This window comes from Cuculus canorus, chromosome 3 (genome assembly GCF_017976375.1).
Source record: "Cuculus canorus isolate bCucCan1 chromosome 3, bCucCan1.pri, whole genome shotgun sequence".
In the NCBI taxonomy this organism is placed as follows: Eukaryota; Metazoa; Chordata; class Aves; order Cuculiformes; family Cuculidae; genus Cuculus; species Cuculus canorus.
In genome coordinates, this window is record NC_071403.1 from 19233274 (window position 1) to 19250750 (window position 17477).

Genomic DNA, 17477 nt, shown 5'->3' on the forward strand with positions numbered 1-17477 from the left:
AATAGATAGGATAGAAGCACATAAAATGCAGAACTAAGCACTACTCATGTGTGTCTTCTGAAAACTTTCTTTAACTGTCCTAATGCTGTGTTCTACACAACTGCTTGTTCCACATTACATTTCACATACAGCTAAGTAACATTAAGTTATAATTGAAAATAAATCGTGTTTGTTTAGTCTACAGAAGAGAAGCCTGAGGGAAGAGCCGATAACAGTCTTCAAGTATAGAAAGGGCTACAAGGAGCAAAGGCATAATTCTTTCTTCATGTCCTTGGGGAGAGGACAAGAAGAAATCCATTGAAATTACAGCTAGAGGAATTCAGGTTGGGTATTCAGGAAAACCTTTTAATCTGTGAGAATCACTAGGCATGGGAATAGATTGCCTTGGGTGATTGCAAAACTTATCACTGGCATCTTCTGAGGAGGGGTTAGAAAAATGTTTGCCAGGGATGACAAAAGCAGAGTTGAGTTCTTGAGGTTACATGTAGAGTATATGACCTCCCCAGACCTCTGCTAACTCTGTTTTGTATATTTTCCTTTACTCTGTCCATGTATATAAAAAAGTTACACATATTTATAGGAATTCCTTAGTTCCATAAATCATTTGAAATGTGTATTTATTCACAAACTAGCATGAATAGAGTAAGAAAAAACATATTGTAAAGTCATATAAATATAAAAGTTAATAGTATATTACAAAGGCATGGCATTACTGTTCATAGCATCTACCCTAGAAACTCATAATGCAACATGAACATAAATATTCTTCGTGACATATTTCAAAACTCTGAAGCAGTAAAAGCACCCAAACCTGTGGATTCATACCATATACGTTCACTTACAACTTCCACTTGTAAAGTATTTCCTATAGTCCACATTTTTTCTTGACAAAGATCAAAAGTTCATAATGAGGAGAACAACAAATATGCACTAGGTATCCAGACCAGATGACTAACTTGTAAATAAGCTCCTCCCCCCTAACACCAGGCAAAATATCTTTATTGTTAAACCTGACAGTTTTAAACATAAGATAACTTTTTTTAAAGTCACATACCTGATTTTGCTGTCCAGAGTGAGACATTAATGGCTGAGTAACTATTACACAGCCCTCTGGTGCAAAATTCTTACAAAAAGATAGCAAAATCAGTTCTTGACTTGTTAATTTTGCACTCTTTATAAATAAACAATTAAGCCATTTTTCTTTCTTCTCAAATATCTCCCAAACTGTATTACCGCTACATTTGTATTAAGAATATCATAATATTCAGGATTTTTTCTCAGAAACAACATTTCACACTGACCAGCAGCAACCAAGCAATTTTATCTATTTTTGTGTTTGTTTCCAAAACCTTTGTATCCATACAGAATTTCTATAAAATCTGTCCTAGAACCAAAGGCAATGCATGCTCATAGGCATACTAATACCTTTTATCTGAGGATCAGAATCAACTTGCTTTGATGACAAGCTTGCTTTTGGCATCAGTCAAGGCAAGTATGGTCCCAAAATGGTCATTCACAGCATCAGTCAATGGCAGTTTAGGAAGAACAAGGACTGTATTATAAGGACAAACATTTGGTATGATTCAAATCTTATGCAATATAGAAATAAGCTTAAGGCAAGATTGCTTTTGATGCCTTAGCCAGTCATCCCCATAGTGTGACTTGTCATAAATATCCTCACAAAAAACTACAATGAAGAAGTAGAAGCAAAGGGAACATGCAAGTAATGGCTACATATGACAGCATTCACAGCATGTGAAACTCAAATGTAAGAAAAACTCATATACTAGAACATACAGCTGCTGCTACATTAAGATTTTTCATGTTATCCTCAAGTTCTTGCCATTCAAACCTCTTTCTTTAGTGAAAAATATCTGCTTAAGAGCAATTTGTTTTAGTTTTCAAAGTCAAAATGAAGTCTATCTTTAGGAAACATATTAGTTAAGCACTCTGCTCCAGAATTCCCAGAAATCTACCCTGCTTCCTTCCTCAGTGCTGTGAATGCAGCTGTGTGTGCAAGTTTCCTCATTTCTCAGTTAGCTCACTGGAGCTGTAGTCAAAAATGGCAGTGTGCAGTTTTCACACTTTGTATTTACTAGCATTAAGACGCTTATATACCTCACTGTGTAGCTATTTGGTATTATTATAAACATAGCTTTATTTCCTCCTTCATCTATCAATTATTTTTGTACTTTGACCCTTATCCACTGTTTTGATCCTTATCCTCATTTTTTAAATTCAAAATGTGCCTGTATTTACACATACAGACATGTAGCTCAGTTTTTGTTCTGAGTGGAGGCAATTAGCACAAAGACTGCAGTGAAAATCAGTTCAGCTTGTGAGAAAACTACAGAAAGTTTCACTTGTCTTCTTTGTAAGCCAACATATTCCCCAACTATCTTGTTGGTTGAGTAACAGTCCTTCACGCATTTGGCTTCATTTTTTAACCTTTAGGGCTTTGATGCTGTTGCCTGTACTTTTGCCAATATTTTAAAACAATAAATAAATAAGAACATCCAAAAACTAAATGCAAAGCACGTTACTGATATTTGTAAACTGTGCCTGGCCTGCGCTTTGTGCCATGTGAGTCTCATAACTGTGCAAGCTTGAATTTATAATCTAAAACATATAACTCTGACACTAAATAAGAGAAAAAAATGTGCTCAGTGTTTTTGATGAAGTGTGGATGAACTTGCATATAGAAGCATTCCCTAAGCATAATTACATAAATAGGCCAGCCTTAGTGTTAAAACAGAGGCAAGTCCTGGCTGATGTCAACTGGAAAAGTATTGGAAACATCATTGCAAACTGTACTGGTGGTGATTTTATTGCCAGCAAGAATATTGCTAAGAAGCTAAACCATATGGCTAAAGAATATTTTTGTATTATTATGATATGTTATATTGAGAAGCATACAGTTGTTTTCACTTGAATTCCATATACTTCTCGATCCTGCAGTGATCCTACAACCTACGGTAAACCATCACATCACCTATCTTCAGGACAATAATATGGAAAGTTATTTGTTGTGTGGTCAAAACTAGTATAAGAATGTCTACCAAAATTCAGAGAAAAATGGGTGTGAAACTGACTGCCACAACCTATGTACAAAAAGGACACATTTGTTGTTGGACAACAGATAACGCAACAAAATTCATGGAAAAGGATAGTGTTACCACAGATACTTAACTGCTTGCTAAAATTCTGTCAGGTGAGCTACCAGTGGTCACTGATGGCACACAAGAGAACTGCTACATTTGCCAAAGACTTCTGGTAAAAACAGAATTGTAATGCCTCTTAAGGCTGTTATTGTTCTTCATCCCTGTTGTAAAATGTGGGACTATCAGCTACTGAGCTGCTGTCATGTTCCAGCCTTCCAACACCTGGCTCTCTTTCTCTGATAAGTGAAGCAATCTCTAAATATGCACATATGTATGTAAAAAGATATGGAGTTTGTATCTCTTTGGGAGTTAGATCTTGAAATTTAATTGCAAGATGTTAATTTACTGCTATAATCACCCACGAGTTTTCCCAAACTAGTGCGTTTTGGAACTATGGAACATTGTTTTCAGGAAAAATATGCTTATTTAGCTTAATTTACATTTCATAAAACCAGTTACAAATGATCCTCAGTTTTACACTGAGGCAGTATGTGCTGGCTTTTTTATGAATGGAGCTGGATTATTGATGACAGAATAATATATTCTTCTGTCCTACCAACTACATAACAGAATCCACCAAGAGACTTCTATGGAAAACAATATTTTTATGATTAATGCTACAATGCAGTATCATATTTTACTGATGATGTTGTGTTTTTTTTTTTTTATTTTCTTGTTACTTTTTACCACTTGTACTCTTGAAGAGAAGAAATGTTTTCTCTTCCCATACACCAAACAAGTTGAAGGTCTTACCAACAGATGTAAATCTTTATCATCTGACAAGGTGGTGTCAAAAATGGTCTCACAGGATTTCTCCCATGTTAATGGCAGAGAAATCTCAGCATTTACAGGCACCGCAGGACGGCCAGTGCTGACCTCACCATGCTCCCCAGGATGGAATGGGTGTGGCTCTAAATTAAAGGTAACCCCCTGCTATGAGGATTCCTTTATGCCAAGAATAGACTAAGTATTTGTCATAATTTTCCAGTTCACAATGCCTGAAATAGTGGAGAGTTGTGCTGCATGCAGTCTGGCACAGCTGTGTTTTTCATAGCATGACATCAAGGATATGTGCTTCATTACCACATGGGATAGTATGGGAGGAATGTCCTAAATACAAGGAGTCAGTCCTGGCATGGGCTGCATCCAGTAACAGACCCTGGAACAAATTATCATGTCAACTGTTTCTAGGTCTCCTTTTGGAAGAAAATAGCTAGCTCACTGCAGAGCACAGCCTGGGAGTAAACCAGAAAATAGCTAATCACAAGTGTGGATACAAATGCACCCACTTTCATCTCCAGTAGGATCAGACTTCAGGCCACATTTAAGCACCATTGACAGAATAAAGGCTCTTTTTCCTCACATTTCCCAGCTTAGTAATGGTTTTGTGATTTTGTCTGTTTGAAATTGCAAGCAGAGTAGCTTGAAAGAGCACAAACTGCACTTTGCTATAGAAATTATGAGTACTACAGTAACTCTGGCTGTTTACAGATTAACACCCAGTAATATCAGCCAACTAAGGAGGACTATCTTCTCTTCATAACAACAAATCTCACAGGTGAAAGTAACAGTTAATATTTCAGGTGAAATATTAACCAATGTAGAAGAATAGTTAGCCGCATAAGTCACTTGGGCTTTGAGGGTATTGAAACCTTCAGTCAAGCCCTGTCTTTGACAGACACCCATCTCCAGAGCAGGTTGTATGGATGCTGTCTTTTTAGCAGCCTGCCTTGTTCATCTTCTGAATTGCTAACCTGCTGAGCATTTTTCGGTTTACTCATCTCTTTCCTGCAGATAATAGCCAAGCCCATGTGTCACAAATGCATGGGAAGGTCTCTTCTCCTGGCGTGCAAGACTGGCCAGTGACTGCTGACAGAGGCGTAAGTGCTGTATCATGTGCTGTGGTGAAGCAAATTAAAGCATATCCAAAAGGGTTGACAGCACAGACAGGAAAGCCTGAACTTTACACTAGAGTAATCATTCATCCCTTCATACCTGTCTTCACAGCCCTCCAGAGCTCTGGAAGGATTAAGCAGATCTTTGCTATCAGGTCATCCTCAATATCTACATTTACAGTCATATTTCTACTTTATCCCACACTTTTCTGTTGAAGTTCCTCAGTCTTTGACCTTGAGGCAGGAAGACTAGTTGGAGAAAACTCCCTGGAACCCACCATTGTGTCAGCATGTCAACCATTTAAACAGCTCTTCACAATTCAGGATCTCAGAAACAAGTAGTGACACTTCTCTCTCCAGCTGCAAAAATGCACCAAGAAGATCAAAGAACATTTCCGGAGCCTGGGACTCACTCCATCCCACCAGGTCCCCTCTGAGATACTCACACATTCAGCAGTGACTGCTCTAAGCGACTAAAATACCATCTTTCAAGCGCCTTGCTCCTGGTTCCAAACCTGACTCCTGGGCCCTTCCCCCTCATCAAACACATTTACCATCTCTGTGGGGCTTCACTCTATTTATATCCTTTTCTCCTAACACTTAACTTCTGTGTCAGCCTTTGGCAAACTGCCTATTGCTCCAGACCTAAACCACCTTGATCACCAAGGCCTCAGCCAGCTTGCTGCCCCAAAGGTGCTTCATGCTCAGTAGTTGCCTGTTAGGATTTAATGACCACCTTGTCAGGCAGGTCTCTCCAAGCCAGCCTGGACTGACAGAGAGGTATTCATGACACAGCAATTTTCATAGCAGTAACTCCGTAATAACTTCATGATCTATCTAAGTTTACTGAGTTCATTAAAGAAACACACTGGCTCCATTGGAAATAAACTGTTAAGGATTAAATTCAGTATACAGTCCAGATTCATATTCTCTGTCATTTGATTAGAGTGACAAAAAAGCATAAGAGCTCAAGACACCACAGTAACTATTTTCATTTTAAGAGTTAATATCTGTGTACCAGTTTTAATCATGTAGATGAAGAATACTGATCTAAAAAGATGCACCACTGAAAGTTACTCGTTAGCATTTTTTTTAATTATTATTTTATTCTTAGTAACAATTTGACAGTAGACAAACCACGGGTTTGTCTATTTAGCTGCAAGGCTTATGCAGTTTATCTTTTACTCTATTTTGTCCTGGAAGATGTCCTATCAGCCTTGGTTAGCAGCCCATCTTAGTTTAGGAGTTGTCTACAGCATCCCAACTCAAACTCTTGTCCTCTGGATTTTGATGTTTCATCTTGGCAAACTATCTGTTTATTTAATTTCCAGGCAGGCACACAGGGTTGAGGTAATAAGGCCAATGAACCAATTTTTCCTCAGGAGAGCTGAGCAATCATTTACAGATGTGCTCTGGGCTTCTTTGATCCCAGACATTCATTCTTGTAAAATGCAAAACTTAAGAACATGCAGTATGCTTCTGGTGCTGTTTCTTCCTTTCTTTTTGATACATACACCCAAGGAAAAAGAAACTAATGGTAAAGTTTAGGAGTCAGGATTAAAGCAGCTATGGGGCACTGTGGACATGGTTTATACTTGTAATTTGTGGAATTTGTAGCTATATGGAAATTATTTTTTTTGCTCAGAAAGTCTGACAACAACTACAATATATTTAGTTAAAACACTAGATATAGCTACTTATCAATTAAATGCTTAGACTAATACTCCTTACAACGCAAAACACATGCCCTTTGTAATTCAAATATAACCACATCGAGGTCCCTCTCAGTTTGTTTTAAAAACTCATGTGCTGATGAAACAAAGACTAAAAGAAAAAATCACCACCAGCAAATGACTTCAGACTAACAGGAGTTGAGTTGTAACAGTGTTTTACGTGACAGTCTTTCATATATAAGAAACCACCCGCAGGTACTCAGGATTCCAATCAGCATGCAGTGTACTCCATAGGTTTATCAGCCTCATTGTCCCTCTGAGGTCATCATGTGAATATCATACTGGAGAAAGGGAGAATTAATCTAAATCACAATTTCCCAGAGCAGCACCCTGTGGAGATGCAGCTGACAAATTCTTTTTGTCCACTCCTTGCAATTTGAGTCTCTATAAACCAAAGAGCAGAATTGTCTGCAAATTTTCAGTTTAAAAGAAACATATATAAAGGAAAAAAAAATAAAAAGAAAAAAAGTGCTTTACAATTATAGCAAAATGTCCTTCTATAGGAAATCCTTACAGGTAAAGATAAAACAGGACAAAAGATATTTAGTGTCCTGTCTGACCTCACTTCAGCCTGAGGACAATATCCATTTGATACACATGGCTTCAGCAGTCTATCATCTGAATTTCACTCATGGTACAAAAGTACTCATTAACACATCTCTTTTATTCAAAACAAAAGTAAAAATAATGAATGATATATTGGCAAATGCTCCAAGTTATGATTTTCATCTTGAGTTTCTGCAACATCTCCAGTCTGGAAGGCATCGGTTTTGTCTTATATATGTGCAAAATCAGACACTGCTCGAGCATATTTGTCTCACAATGGACGAAAGCTATATTTTAGTACAATTTGGGTCACTGTAACTGAACTCCTACACAGCACAGGTTTGATTGGAGCCATTTTTTATGAATTGCGCCATTGTGAAAAACTTCTGATGATTCTTCTCACTGAGCTCGTCAAGATGTTTCTGAACCAATTGCAGCAATATGCCTGTGAACAAAGAGTTGGCTGCAGTGGCTGCCGTGATCACTATCAAAAGTCTGAACTGAACCTTCGATACATCTCAAGCTTCTCTTTGGGACTGCAGTAAGTTAAGATTTTCTCTAATGTTTGTGAATATTCCTGGGTGCAAGAAAGTGAATCATTAGTTACACTCAGGAAAACAAACTTTCCTTGAGTAGCTTTGTTCATGTGACCTTCTTGTGTTTTCTTAGGAATTTTTCCTAGAAAGCTCAAGCGTTCTAATTCACTGCAACTTCAGTCTTTCTTATGGATTTGCTCCCAGAACTAGCTGTAGTTTTCAGACAGCTGGATGGAAAATTTTCTGTGAACCTGTCCTCTTATTGCTGAAGCATCTGGCTCGTGAAGACTTTTTAACAAATCGTCTGTTTAAGGTTTCTCTCCTCACCCAGAGCTGAAAAGAACAGTTATTTCTGGTTTTCACTTTAGCTGCCTTGCTTCCCTGTTCAAACCCTGTTTCAAACTGTCACTGCATACTTCACAGTGCTCTGTAGCAAATGCAAACCAAGATATTTTTCAGAGAAGGAATTCAATGCCTCATGAGCCAATTTTATTAGACAGGAAACATTTGCTTATCAATATAATTATTGTTTCATAATTCGGTGTCCTAGTACAAATATTCTGTTTGAAAATTTTTTAATTCATCTTAGAAATCATTCCAGTGATATCTCTTCAATTAGAAAGAAGTTACAGTATCATATTTCCCGGTTCTTCCTCTCACAATGTAATTTGTACACATGATGCTAAGACTGCTGAATTAGCAACACTGTGAAAGCACTGCCTGTGATTGCTATAGATCCCCAGATTTAAGTTCAATAGTATACAATTTATACACACCAAATAAGATAGTGAAACTTCCATGGCCTTTCCTACAACCTGTAAATATAAAAATTTTCTTTTGGTTAGAGGGGTTTGACTCATCTGCCGTGTGTCCCCTCACAGTGTTTTTTTCTTCTTCAAGGTATGTCACATTGCTCAGTCATTATTTTATTATTTCACTGTGAATAGTCAGATCTGAGAACTTGTGAATATACTTTGAAATATGAGGCTCAAACACTTTGAAAGCATGGATGTTAAAAATAATAGTGTGTGTCGGCATTTGAGAAAGGTGTTCTTCAGATGGAGAATAGCCCAGCTTTCACTTGATCTGCAGAATCATTTTGCAGTGCAAGCCCTCACAGTAATTAATGTTAATAATTGCTTTCTTTCTAATCTGCCTTTGTCCTTGCTTCTCGGAGTAATGAAAATGTAACATACAAAAGTTAGTCAGATAAATGGAAATTAGACTCATCAGACACCCACTACAGCCAACATAATAAATTCGCAAGAAAAATCCATTTTACTGAGTGACACACGGATGTCCTTTGACAGGAAAACACAGATGCCAAACAGTTACCATATCAACCTACATGACACCTGAACATGCTCAGTCTGTCCCACCAACAGGCAGAGATAACCAGTTTTTTCATAACACTGGGAAGCCATAAGACAATGTCTAATATTGAACATAATAAACTATGCCTCCCTATTTTATAATTTTCTACACTTTGTTTTCTGTAGGAAATATTTTAGGGGAGGGGACATTTCCTTTTGCTTTTCTTTTTTTTTTTTAATTACTTTTTTGGAAGGGGAAGGGCTTTGGTACGGCATAATCATGAAGGAATAACTAGAACTTGAAATATTATCTGCCATTTTATCCAAAAGAGTTATGCCACTTTCTACAGCTGATAATCTGAATTGTTCCTTGTCACCAAATATTTGCTTTCCATTACTGTATAAAATACTTCTAAGCATACTTCAGTCATCTAATCAGTGTTGATTATTCCATGCCCTGTGAATCAGATGACTGATCCTACATTAAGAATAAATAATTGAGAATTGGGAGGACTCAAAATCAACAATCAATGAGCAGCTGATAGGAAGAAAATTGTTGAACCTACTCAATGACATGTTGTGATTAATGCATTTGTATCTATGATAAGCTTCCAATTGTTTGTGAGAGTGAACAAGCATAATGAACACGATTCTGTAACATTTACTGATTCCAGATGGTACAGTACCTGCTTAAGTGCTAAGTGTAGGAAGAACACATCTTGAAAAGATAGACCTTTTGTTTGAAGCATAGGTATGCACTATTTCTAATATTGAAAATATTTATTTTTATTATTTCTTTTAATTAGTGACAATTATACATTCTTTTTTTGCAAGGTGTTACTAACTTACCAAAACAAATAAGGTGTTTCCTGACAGTCTGCTCCCCTACAGCCTGTCCTGCATGACCACCTAAACATTTTTTTCATGCAAGTCTGCCAGCCCATGGCCTGATCAGGATAAAATCACTGAGTGACTCTGCCCTTTGCCTTCCCTGGTGTCAGAAAGGCACATGAGGGCAAAACCATCTCAGCCTCTCCCTCTGAAGTGTTGATTCTAGAATTTGTACTTGAGGTGAAACATAATAAATTCCCTCACTTACTGCCAGTCATTTGCAAGGTAAATATTGCTGCACAGCTGAAGTTAGCATGTGTTAATTAATTGGATATTTTTCCAAGCACATCAGATTTTCCTGGGCTTTCCTGACTGTTCATTCTTTAAAATTAAGAAAGCATTGAGGATGCATTAGGAAAATTTATAAGTCCTCTCAGTTCCACAGAAAAATAAACATACATGTGCTGGTCATATCTTATGGGTAGAACTGTGATTTCACCATTTTGACAAAATCATGGATAGGAGAACTAGTGTAAGAGTCAATGCAAGAATGACAATTTTCTTGTTTTTAATGGTCCTTCTGAGTTCCTTGTTTCCCTTTTGCAATCAGGCATGGTTTATAATAGGCAAGGACTCAGAAAAATTTTTATTAAGACAGTCAACATTTGTGAAAGCATCCAGAAGCAATTTTAATTACTTGAAGACTTAAAATGAATACTTTCAACACTTGCCTGAGAGAGAAAGAAGAGTTGTCAGCAGGAAAGTGACACGAATCATAGACTATTTTATTAATCTGCATTTTTTACTATGATCCCTGTTTAAATCGCATGGGGAGACAGTCTAAAATTTTCCTTTTACCATAGTCCAAGGTACCATGAAAAAGCAGGGTAATATAATATCTTACATTATCTCCGAATATGGGTATGCAGAAAAGGGATGAGCAGAAAGGAAGGGAAAGAAGAGGATATGAGAAATTTATGAAACCACATCCAAATTCTGTAACTGACTGTAGTAGGTTGATCTTCATACTCCTGATATGGGAAACACACACATCCCTGAAACACTACTTTAAATTCTACGCATTTCTATACTTGGAAGTGTTGCTGGCTACTTCTTTCCACAACTATTTCTGTTCAAGAATAGCGTGCTTTTCTTAATCTGAACCCATGAACAGTTAGTTGATTGGGACAAACTCGTAGTATATTTAACTAATTAAATTTCAGCTAGCCAGCAGCAGAAACATTTGGTGAAACACATGACACACGACACACAAACACACAAATGTGTAGGGCTATCTACTGAGGAAATTCAGTGGATACTTTGAAGTATTTGACAAAATATTTTTGATTGGAATGTGATAGGGAGTTTATGAACACTGCACACTTGTAGACCTTCCCTTTCTCCTCAATGAAGTGGCACAGAATTGCCAATTGCACATATTCTCCAAGTGTCCAAGTCATTTGAAAGCCTGCTTTAGCATATCAAGAATGTGAAGCTTCAGAAATCCTTGAAATCCAACCAACACAACTCTTGGGAGTTTTTCCAACACAAAATCTAACAGTAACATAGAATTACAACAGGCTCCAGGAATTTCTGAAAAACTGCTGGTTCTGCTTTTCTTCTGTAGCCGTTTAAAACTGCTGGGCACAAAAAGTGGCCACAGCAGAAGTCACTAGCTGTGGGAAATCCTATACAAAGTCCTGGGCAAGTAGAATATGATGAAGGTTGGAAAGATTCTTTTTCTGTATTTAGTTTGGTGGCAATTTGGGAGGATGACCATATTTTGAGTGCATCAAAAACTATACAGATGTAAAAGAGCCTTGCCGAGATGTGATCTCATTTTAGCCTGCCCTACTTTAAGCAGAGATCTAGAGTGAAATAAGCAATTCCTAATTAGAAAAAAAAAAAAAAAAAAAAAGAGTGTAAATGTCAATAATAGTCTGAAAACATCTAATCTGGGGAAATTGCAGTAATCCAGATTGCAAAAAGGACATTACCTGCAACCCCACTGTGAGTCTCAAATTGATTAAGAGATGAAAACATGCAATGAAAATGTTGCCTTGAGTCTTTGGTGGTTTTTGCAATATGCAAGACCTCTTCTACAGTTTAGCAAGTAAAAAGGCAATAGTTCAACTGCATTTAAGTATATCAAGTAATTTTTTTAAAGCAAACTATAATTGATATCCTAACTTCCTGTCGTAATGTAGAAGACAAAAAGTAGATACACTTTCTTTCCCAGATCACCTTTTTGGTTTACAATGTGTTGGGTCTTCCTGGACCACTTTTCCACAGTCTTGCACCCACTCCATTTTTTATTTACTGCAAATATATTTATTTTTAAATAAATTAAAAAATAAATATGACTTTTTGAGGAAATCCCCTGATTTTGAATAGTTTTCCTGTACAAATTCTAAATGATCAATTAGAAAATTCACTCTTAGTCATTCTTTTGTCACATGTTCAAAAAACAACCAGGACAACTTTTTCAAAAATATTCATGTGACTGAGGGATCTAAAGCTCATTGATTTAGAGTCCTTTGAAAGCATCTCTCCTATTTATAATGAATGTAGTTTTCAAAGTTCATGAACTCATTCAGGTCTCAGTGTTTCCAGGTGCTATATGAAGTCTGTGTGCACTTAGGAGCTTGTGACACTTATATCAACACTTCAGAATACATTAAAATATCAGTTTTAAGCACCTCACTTTGGAATTTTTTTGTCTTAATTGGCCAAATAGTTATTCTACATCTAAAAATAAAACACGCTAAGACCAGTCCAAAGAACAACTAATCTCATACACCAGCTCACTAATATCAAGCCAAGACTGCAGATAAACCTCATAAAAAGAAAGAATAACAGAATTTATAGGGATTTAGTAGGTCACACAGACCATTTGCCTGCAAATCAAGGGCTATTCAAGGATTGGTTTGTAATAAAGGTAGAAAACATTGAAGGGAAAAGAAAGGGGGTTTTTTTAATATTATTTAACGTTATGGCAGCAGCTTGTTTAAACTTTGTGACTCAGAGCACGAAGGGATCAATAAAAACACATTTATCTCTCCAGTTTCTTCAAATGAACTCTAATCCTACTTGCATTTCCTGTGTGCAAGGGAGTGGGAAGAGATTCCTACGCAGCAGTGGAAAAAAAATCATGCAATTTTTTATAACTTTTTCTTAACTATAAATTGAGAAAAATCAAAATTTTATGACATTTTCAACAGTTACAAGAGATTTCCATTTGAGTTGTTAAAGGTGTAGTTCTACAGTTTGAATGAGTTGCTCATAAATTATTATAAATAAATGGAATGTTCTTACAGAGAGTAAAAATATGAAAACAACAAACACGTTGTTAAAGAAAAAAAAGCTCTTTCTGAGTTTTTTGAGTGATATAAAAGAGGGCAGTTTCACTTGAACCAGGAGATTCCTTCAAAATCATTGATATTGGAAAGACAAGTGAGATGATTAGGATTACCAAGCATTCTGGCACTGCAGTAAGAGGCATTCCTGTCCACAGAAATTTCCTGTGAAACAGAAACTATGTTTTGACCTTTCCTGCAAAAGTTCTGTCTCAAACAGTTTGTGAAGATATAGTAACTCTACTATAATGAAAAAACATTTTATAAATGAAAGGGAAGAGCGACTGAACTTGAATCAGAACTGTGGTGCAGAGGTACTGGGATATGCCCTCAGGATCTGATCACAACTGGCAGTAGATCTTAACTTAATTTGTCGTGTGGGTGGAATCAATTTACACACAAGTTTAAATCTTGTAAGCCGGTACCACATGGGACAGCAGAGAAGATAACCTTTTTAATGCAAGACTAATTTCCAAGTCTGCAGAAGCACATGCAGCAATTAAAAATAATGCCTATGACTGAATGCATGAACTCATCATGATTTTATTATTAATTTGTACCTTCAGCAATGCTGCCCAATTGATGCCTCGGAGCCTGAACTTGCTAAGTGAAAACATAGTGATCTTTCCCATGCAGATGTCAGCTCCTTCCCACCTCTTCTCCCTCCTCCACAAGTCAAATTTACTCAGCTGTTGTACTTTGGTATCCAATGATTTTAACATCTTTGCTTCTAACCTCCTTCACTCAGTAATTCAGCAGTCTCTACAGTGGAGGTCTTTGTGATTAGATGATATAACCTTTAAAATAAAGTTCAGACCTCTGAATTACATAAATTTTTGAGCGTAAAAAAAGCAGAAATTAATTTATCCAAAGCTGAACAGGTACATCATAATGAATTGTTTGTTTCAGTTTTTCTGCCCATGGAATAGCCTTAAGAAGAATAGCCCATAAACTGATACACTCCATTCTAATATTTTATTATTATTATTTGATTTTTGTGTGTGCAAATGCTTAACACTTAGTCGATAACAAGGAGTTCTTTAGGAGTTCAATATTTGGCAGTCTAGTTCTTAAGATTAACTGAGATACTAATTAGTCATGTACCATGTTTTCCTTCAACTGGCTGGATGAGACTACCACCTCTTCCAAACCAAATATTCACATACGCAAATGGAAAAACAAATCAGGTGATTAAAGTCCATTTACTTAACATGTCAAATACTCATGGAGGTGAGAGACAAAGTGAAATTTGAAGGAAACGATCATAAAAATATTTATTTGAGTATTGTTTCGCCATTCATCCAGCCTTAGTTGTAATGGCAGAGACATAAAAAACTACTGCTGTTAAAATGTGTTTGTGAACATAAGAAACATTCATGGTACAAATACACCAAACTCAGATCTGTCAGTTAGTGTATGGCCACTATATAAAACCAGCATAAAAACATTGATCACAGGAAAATTTCCAAAGAAACACACAAGACGTGACAAGAACAATGGATATTTCAGGGAATTAGTTGTACATCATTCTCACCAAGGAATGAAGACATGCCAGAAGCACAGGGAGGCAGAAGCAGGTCTGAGATCCAGACAGGAAAGTTGAAGGAGCTGAAGACAGATCAGAACTCAAGCTTATGCTGTTGTAACCAGAAACAGAATATGGCCCAGCACTTTGTGGAAGGATGCCAAGAAAATTCTTGTCATCTTGAGTTAAAGCCTTAGGTGGTTAACAGGAAGATTAAGGTCAAATAAGGGAATCCTTATTTGGCTTTAGTTCCATCAGATAAAACAGTCCACTACGCAAATGGCAATTGTATTTCAAGATCTAAAGGGCTACTCTTCACTGGACTTCCAGACCCTGTCAAGCAGAATATTACATTTCTAGAATAAAATGATTTTCTCCAAATACTGACATTTAGTCGTGCTTTAGTAATATGCCAAGCTATTGAATTAAAAGCAATATTCCCATCTTAAATTCAGTTCTCATTCATTCCCACTGTCCCAAGCACGTGGCTGTATGTAGCACATGGGTGAAGATTGAAATAGAAGTGTTTATTTAAGTTATATCTTCCCCATAGTTTGAGTTTGTTTGCAATCTGCAGTTGAGCAATAGGATTGAAGTGCTGGGAATATGTTGGTCAAGAGCCACCTCACAGGAGATAAATCAGTAGCAGAGATAAATGAGCCTTTTTGAATTTTTTGCCAAGTCTTCTAAGATACATATTCTAAGTCCTCATTCTTTCATTACAAGAAGAAAAAGAGAAAAAATGCCTAGTTCAAATAACTAATCGAAAATCTCACCAAAAACCAAGAATCTGTATGTTTCACTTATATCTGCAGGTCATAATAGAGTCTAGGCTTTCCCATGATCCTATTAACCTATGTACTACAGACCTCACAGATGAATTTGTTTCAAATGGACAGTATGACACCGTTAAGTTTCATATCTATTTTATGAATTAATTCTGTCTAAAAACAGATCTGGAGGGCAAACAACATGGTATTAAATTACTGTCCTATGTAATGTATTCTGGCTGCCAGTCGTCAAGACTTTGGAGAAGAAAATATGCTATTATTATTTTCCTTTCACCTATGCCAGAGCCCAGATTACTGGTTTATATTCAGCTGGGTTTTTGTTACTCTCATTATGCACCTTGCCCGAGAATGCTTTGGATTACTACCAGCTATGGGATGATAAGAACTTTGTCTCTTCTGAGTGATTTCCTTTCTCTCTGTCTTCATATCACTGAAGAGAGCCTTCTTATGAATATTCATCTCATGGGTGAGGATTCCTGTGGACGAAGTAGTACAGAGTCACCTACGTGCCATGCATACAAATGCAACATGTATTCCCTTCATAAGGATACATCTGTCCCACCTGATGTCTGACCCTCTCTCACTATGACTTTTTGCTGTTTCAGACTAAGAGGCGGATACTGATGCAACTCATTGGCATTGAGAAGATGGCACTGAAAATATACTACTTTCTGAGGTGCTGTAAAGCCAGTAATCATTTCCAGGTCTTCACCTGTTGCAATGAGTCATCTGTTCACTCATTCCACCCCCTTTAACAGTGCCTTTTCCAAGTATTTAAGAATTCAAACAATCAAACATGTCAAAAAGTTACACTTGCAGTCTACATATAATTTTAGGCAATTAAACAAGAGCTTGCTCATCTGTGCAAACCCTTCAGGGTAATAATTTTTCTACTTGCTAACAAATCCTGCCTCCTAGATGAAGCGGTGAGCAGAGGCCCTGAAGTGTCTATGCATTTCTAAATTAAAAGCCAGCTTGCATCTTCCCAGCTTGGAGCACGGATACAGGCAGCACATGATAGTCAGCACTGACACCGGAGAGAGGCCCATTCTCTGTGAATAAAACGTTCTTTGTATGGCCACATATACTTTTTCTGCAATATAATGAAGAGATCACTTCAAGAAGTTATAACACTGTCACATGTTAATGCTTCCTCTTCACAGAAGACAAAGCACAGAGCCCAATTTCTGCACCCTTCAACGAAGTCCAAATATTTATTAGCCAGGATAATAGCATTTTTATTATGGAATCACTTTATTCTAGCAACGTATCTTCTTATATCAGATTATGCAAGTGATAGATGTTGCTGCTGTCTCTTGACAGATGATTGTTTTGGGGAGGAGGTTTGATTGATCTGCTGATTCTACAGTTTTATTAATGCTTTACATTTTATATCAAAAAAAGTTTATCTGCAGAGAGAACATTTTTGTTTAACACATTAGACACTTTGAAAGGAGAATGAAATAGTCACTGACCAAATACAAGATCACTAGCATAAAAAGATCACACAGAAAGGGGAAATATGGAGGAAGAGAAAAGGAATTAATACTGACACATACATAGAATATATAAAAAAATATATAAGGCTACTTACAAGGGATTTTTTTATATCAGGATAAATTTGAATAGTATGTAATATTTGGATAGAAAGATGGGTTTATTTTCACCTGAACTGTAGAACTGCATACAAGCAGACCTTCCAGAGGTAAATATTTGATCACTATTTAATCACTTCTATAAGGACTAATACTGTTCAAAATATTTCTATAGACAGAAGTAAAATATTAATT